Source organism: Empidonax traillii, unplaced genomic scaffold, assembly GCF_003031625.1.
Source record: "Empidonax traillii isolate 1590-97213 ecotype Southwest subspecies unplaced genomic scaffold, ASM303162v1 scaffold1469:size105133, whole genome shotgun sequence".
Taxonomy (NCBI): domain Eukaryota; kingdom Metazoa; phylum Chordata; class Aves; order Passeriformes; family Tyrannidae; genus Empidonax; species Empidonax traillii.
The window spans coordinates 90,317-96,955 of NW_020956662.1; the positions used below are offsets into that span (position 1 = coordinate 90,317).

The 6,639-nt window shown below is 44.5% G+C and overlaps 1 long non-coding RNA gene across 1 annotated transcript; it reads right to left on the reverse strand.

Moving 5' to 3' along the window:
• Nucleotides 1-3,137: 3,137 nt before the first annotated feature.
• LOC114070203 lies at nt 3,138-5,484 on the reverse strand. The gene is made up of 2 exons (XR_003573890.1): nt 5,329-5,484; nt 3,138-3,397 (listed from the first exon to the last, which is right to left on the reverse strand). It is a non-coding gene; the product is annotated as an uncharacterized LOC114070203 (long non-coding RNA).
• Nucleotides 5,485-6,639: the final 1,155 nt, after the last annotated feature.

A 6,639-nucleotide genomic window follows, 5' to 3' on the forward strand; every position in this document is an offset into this window, starting at 1 on the left:
AACAAAAAACAAAGCCCAAACCAATGTTTGGTTCACAATTTAAGTTCATTTAAGTGAATGTTTCTCTTACAGTATAAGATTGCGCTGAACATAAATACAGGTACCTGTAACCTGTGTTTGGAAACTGTGTTTTTACTAACAAGTAGTGGTGCCTTCCAAAATTATTTTTGTAATATCTTCTTTTGCTGCATCAGTCATTACTCATTCTTCATGAAAAATTCATCATTAAAAAAAAGGTGACTAAATTTCAACCAACTTTGTGACTTTATTGGCATTAGGTCTTGAAGGGAGCCTAAATCTTTAGCAGCATAAGCACAAACAGGTCATGTGGGGAGCTGAAGATTTCCTAGGCAAAAACAGAAGTCAGGTAAACAACCTTCCATCAGACCCACTTTCAGAAAGAAGTAACAATTAGAATAAATAACATGGAATCCCCACTCTGTGACCTTTGGGAGGCAAGGTGTTCTCCTGTGCATTCCACAGTGGGAATAAATATTATTTTAGTCTCACCTTCCAATGGTTTCACGTTCCAATCCTCTCTTAGTAAGGAAGCTGCTTGAAGATTTGAAGTCCCAGAGTCTTTGGCAAGGAATAATTTCAGCACCCATTTCCGACTCATTCTCATTTCAGTGGAATTTCTTCTTGTGTGAAAATGACTATTAAGTAAAAAGCCCAATTTCACAACTCAAAGTGCTTGATGTTTGGGCTGGTTTTTTTTCTTGTTCATCTCCACTGCTTTTCCCCTCCATGGCATCCTGCCCTCTCAGCTGGGGACGTGTCGACTGGTACATTAGGCAATGGCAGGGCTTAGGTGTGGTTGCTGGAACATGACTTACTGCATCCTTAAATAATTAACACAGGTCCAAATAAGAATGATGATACTCTGCAATAGGTTGTTACCATTAAGGAGATGGGCAGAACCATTACCCTCATTCCTGAGAGAGTCCTTTACTATGAATAAAGAAATCATAGAATCATTAAGGTTGGAAAAGACCTCTAAGATCATCATTGAGTCCAACTATTTACCTAACATGGCCAGATACACCAGTAAACCATATCCCTAAGCACCACAGTTACACATTTTTTTAATACTTCCAGGGGTAGTGATTCCACCACTTCCCTGGACAGCCTGTTCCAATGCTTGACCACCCTTTCTGTGAAGAAGTTTTCGCTAATGTAGAATCTAAACCTCCCCTGGCAAAACTTGAGGACATTTCTTCTTGTCCCATCTCTTGTTACCTGGGAGAAAAACCTGACCCCTACCTGGCTACAGCCTCCTTTCAAGGAGTTGTAGAGAACAGTAATGTCTTTCTTTTTCCCAGGCTGACCCCTCCCAGGTCCCTCAGCTGCTTCTCATCAGATTTGTGCTCCAGGCCCTTCCCCAGCTTCACTGCCCTTCTCTGGACTTGCTCCAGCCCCTCAATGTCTTCCTTTTAGTGATTTCTATTCCCTTTCACTGTAACTCATACTATAAGAACTGATTTTTCAATCACTCATAAGAGAAAAGAAGTGTAATGAGGTAAAAACCAATCCTCATACATCTCACCCCTGAGGACCCAGGGAATAAAGGTCAATAAGCCTAATTTAGATCTCCAGGGAGATGACGGAGCAAATTGTTTACCTGTCATTTTGTAATAATCAGTAGAGCATAAAATATCAGCATGGATCCTTCATGCACTGATCTTGCCAAAACAAACTCTCTTCAGTGAGTCACTCAGATGAGTGGATGTTGTTCTGGCTTTGGTAGCACATTTGACAAAGCCACAAAAGTAATTTCCAAACTAGGGAGATGTGGTTCAAATGAAAGTAATAAGACCTAGCACAGACATGCTGTTGAACACACACATCTGTAATCCTCCTGCGCAGATGGAAACCTCTGGCACTGCAGGGAGGTGCCTGCACAGATGAACAGTACTCACAGCCAGACTAATTGCATATTTCTTCCATGTGATGTCCACAACCTTCCCCTGGGGGCTGACCTGGTGGAAAGCAGCTCTGCAGAGAAGGACCTGGGGGTGCTGTTGGACAACAAGCCTCTCTGTGAGCCAGCAGTGTGCCCTGGGGGCCGAGAAAGCCAATGGTATCCTGGGGTGCATTAGGACGAGCACTGTCAGTAGGTGTAGGGAAGTGATCCTGCCCCTCTGCTCAGCCCTGGGGAGGCACATCAGGAGTGCTGTCTCCAGTTCTGGGCTCTTCAGGACAAGAGAGACAAAGAGCTCCTGGAGCAGGTCCAATGGAGGGTGACAAAGATGATGAAGGCATTGGAACATCTCTGATAAGGAAAAGCTGAGGGAGCTGGGGCTGTTCAGCCCCAAGAGGAGACTGAGAGGGGACCTCATCCATGTCCATCAGTGTCTGCAGGGAGGGGGCAGAGGATGGACCAGGCTCTGCTTCGGGGTGCCCAGCAATGGGACAAGAGGCCATGGGCAGAAACTGAAGCCCAGGAAGTTCCCTCTGAACATGAGGAAGAACTTCTTTCCTGTGCAGCGACTGAGCACTGGAACAGACTGTCCAGAGAGGGTGTGCAGCCTCCTTCACCGGAGATATTCCAGAGCCATCTGGACACAATCCTGTGCCATGTGTCCTATGCCACTGCTTTATGTGTGGCCCAGCTACTGGTGTTTCTGGGCATGAGGAAGGTTCAGTGACTGACTGTGATACCAAAGGGTCGTGTTGCAACGAGGCAATGCTGGTAAAAGACTTAAAAGCCATTATAATATAGTCTTCATAATGGCAAGGCAGCATGCCTTGTCCCTGATAGGTCCCTGTGGTCAATGGGATCCCCACATCAGGCCATAGATTCCTCCTCTCACATCGTGTTCCTGCTTCATTTCACCTTTCAAGGTGAAACCCTTGATACCCTAAAAACAGGACCTTAAGCAACTGCATGTGCTTGACTTGCCTGTACCCTGTACCTGCCCTGAGCTGCTGGAATTAAGTCCCCACAGCCCTTCAGAGACAGAACCATTCCTGAGGTATGGGGAATGGCTAAACAAGAATATGTTTCTTGTTTAAATGTGCCCTAAGATCTTCAGCTGCAACACTCGAACAAAATAGAAAACAGGTCAAATGAAGCAATCGTGACTTAAAACCCCACTACAGTGTTACTGCTAAGAATTTAGTGCCAGGGGAATACATTGCAGAGTCTGTTATGTATTTATCTCTCGGCTTATCAGAGGATGGTGTCAAAGAAAATGATAAGTAAAAGATAAGCTCGTTCCAGACTGACAAGACCATGTTGTCTAGGTGGCTTGAACAGCGACACAGCAATGTGTTAACCAGCATCGTTAGCAGAATCAGGAGCAGGAATTGCATGCCTGATGGCACTTGTGAGGAGCAGCCACCATCTAATGAGTGCCACGGGTCGGTGGTTAGTGCCGTGTACTGCCAGCTACATCTGTGAAACAAGGTGAAGATGAAAGATAAGGAATAATAAAGCAGGATGTCATTAATCGGCTCCTACAGAAGTAGCGGATCAGTAGATAGCATTTAATAATACATTGCCCCAAGCAGCTCAGTGTCTGAGCCTGATCTCATCTTCTGCACAAAGCATCTCCCCCGAGCCCCAGCTGTCTTTGTTCACTTTGTGAACTGCAGCATCGGACCCGCTCTGCCGTCAGCGGGTGGTAGCAGGAGGCTCGTCCTGCCAGGAGGGGATACACAATACACAGGTTAACTTCTGCTTCATTTAAGGAAATAACACCAAATAACACAGCCATTTAGGCTGACTCCTCACCTAATGAGCCATAATTGCCAGTCCACACATTATCAGTTAATACGAAACAAGATTATACAGGTTGGCCAAGAGGGACCACACAGCTCCTGAGTAAACCAAAGCAAATGGAATGGGCTGCCCAGGGAGGTGGTGGATTCACCATCCCTGGAGGTGTTTAAGAAGAAACTGGATGTGGCACTTTGTGCCACAATCTAGCTGATGTGGTGGTGTTGAGTCATAGGTTGTGCTCAATAATGTCAGAGGTCCTTTCCAACTTACTTGATCCTGTGATTCTGTGAGATGCATTTTTCTGCATGAAAAGCAAATTTTTTCCGTGCTGCTCCTTCCAGCAGGTGTGTCACGTTAAGCACATCCATGTGGCTGAGGGAGTGTATGAGCTCAGCTCTGGGGAAGCAGCAGGCAGGTTTCAAAGACAAAATAGCAGTTGTGCAGAATGCCTGAATATTCCATATATATGGAATATATATATATGTGTATGTGGAATATATATGTGTGTATGGGATATATGTGTGGTGTGTGTGGTGTCCCTCCTCATGAGGTGTGGTGTGTGACTGTGCAGCTGGGAAACAAACCAGCAAATGCAAACTCTAAAAATAGCCCTGGGACCTAGGGCAGGAGTGGGTGACGTGTGTGCACATCACTGTGTGCTCACACATAGTGGGCATGAGGTAGCTGTGAGCAGCTAAGCAGCTGGAGAAATGAAGAGGTATGATTTTACACTGATTATCACAGAGGAAACAACACAGTTTAATCATTCCCACAGACCACATAGACACACCATCAAGCAGGCTCCAAAGGTAACACACTGATGAGAAGATGAATCCATTGGGAGTAGGTTTTCCTCCTGGTGACCTTGCACTTCTGTTTTGAATAAACATGAACTCACTCATACGGGTCTTCCTCACATGTGCCCATTGCAGACTAAAACACATTCCCTGTGTATTTTGGTGGATACATACATGCTGTTGTTCATCACTAATTGATTTCTGCAGTAGGAAGGGTAAATGCTGTCTCCATGGCATGACCTGAATCTATTCTTAGCTTTAGGCCTTTCTTTTCTAGATCTTCCTCTGAAACCTTTCCATCCATTCTTTTTTTCCATAACTTGTCAGTACAGAGAGTTACAGAGAGCCTGAAGATAGGCTTGAGCACTAACATGGTTTTCTGTACCTTTATAATCCTAGTCCTTGACATTAGTTTGGCTTAGACCAACCATCATTACCTTCCAAAAAAGCCTTGGAATGGTTGAGAGGTTAATGATGCCAAGGGTCCTTCATTATCAGCAGCTTGGAAGACATGGTTCCAGAGGCAGAGTGTCCAGAGACAAACCAGCTGGCCGTGAGACCCAAAAAGTTATCCTAGACACACAGTACTATAGACATAGAACTCATATCCTTACAGCTCTCCCTTACTTCTGTTCTCAAAACAACTGTTTTCCTCAACCTTACCCTGAAAGTGATAAATAGTGAATGGCTTGATCCATATTATACTTTTTTTAAAAATCTTGGTGATATGCAGGCAGTTATTTACTTTATCTGCTCATCCAGCCTATCTCAGGCACCTGCTGTAACTAGAAGAGGTGAAATGCAGACCTCAAGTGCCTCCATTACCTCCAAAGGCAGCAGAAGGAGAATGGCTCTGAAGTTGAACCCTGACTTCTAGAGCTGGGGGAGATGAATCCCAACTCCAGCAATCCAGATCATGCTCTTGCAGGCACAGGTCTTCTTCATTATCTGCATATCCAAGAGATCTGTATCTATCGTGAGTTTAATTTTAATGACCACAGGCTTGGCTGCAGTGGAGCTGGGAGGTGAGGGATCTGCAGAGCAGGTGCTGGTTGAAAAAACAGAGACTGAACAGTGGAGATACTGGCAGGTAGTTAAACACAGAGATTTTCTGCACTTGGCCAAGAGAAGAAGTTTAAGAAGCACATTAAGGCAGCAAGTCACGAAACACTCCAGAGAAGTGACTGACCCACTGGATGAACTAGTTATTGTCCCTGTATTCAAACCCTGAAAGCATAGAGATCATCTACAACATCACACATTCATAGGAGACCCCAAATTCTTGATCTCCCTTTGATTACATTACAGATGATGATTTTGGCCAGAGAAGACAGTGACTGAGGCACAGGAGGTTGCAAGAGGGAGAAGTGTCACCACAGAACCATGCAGCCAAACAAATCATCTCTAGAGAATCATGGAATGGCTTGGGTTGGAAGGGACCTTAAAGACCTTATTACAAAGTGCATTTGTAACTAAAAGCTGCCTGGCTTTTCTCTGTTATTTTCTCTGACTAGACCAGCAGGTCACAGCTATGTGACATATGTAGGGCCAGTGAAGAGCAGTGACTCTGTAAGCACCTCTTGCAGAGTTACAAAGAGCTGGGAAAAAAAAAGTGACAGACAAAAAGGTGAATATATGAATATATAAATGTGAAAATACAACTGAGAGGTAAGGATTGAAAAAGGGCAGGTGGTCACACCTGTGTTAGCTCAGCCTGGCTCTCCCTTGTGTTGTCTCACCTGAGTGCAGGTTAACAGAGATGTTTCCTTGGAGCAGAGCTGAGTGTGACAGTCTGATTTCAGGCTGTTCCTTCTCACTGACTTTAGAGGAAGGGCCAAGTATTCACCTGTTCACTTTACAACCTGCTGTGAGAATCTGTTACTTTTGACATGGTGCCAGAACATGTAAATTGTTTGATGTGCCATAATTCTAATCTCTGCTGACTCTGTTCATATATATTTTGGTCAAACTACCTGAAGAGATTATTTCCTCCTCAAACTGCCTTTGCCAAATCTTGCAGTAACTAAAGAATGAATCCAACTTTAATAAATCCTTAGGAAGTAATTCAGCCTTGACAGAGCCTGTTAGGAAATGTGATTTAGTCTTGTGTGCCTAGAT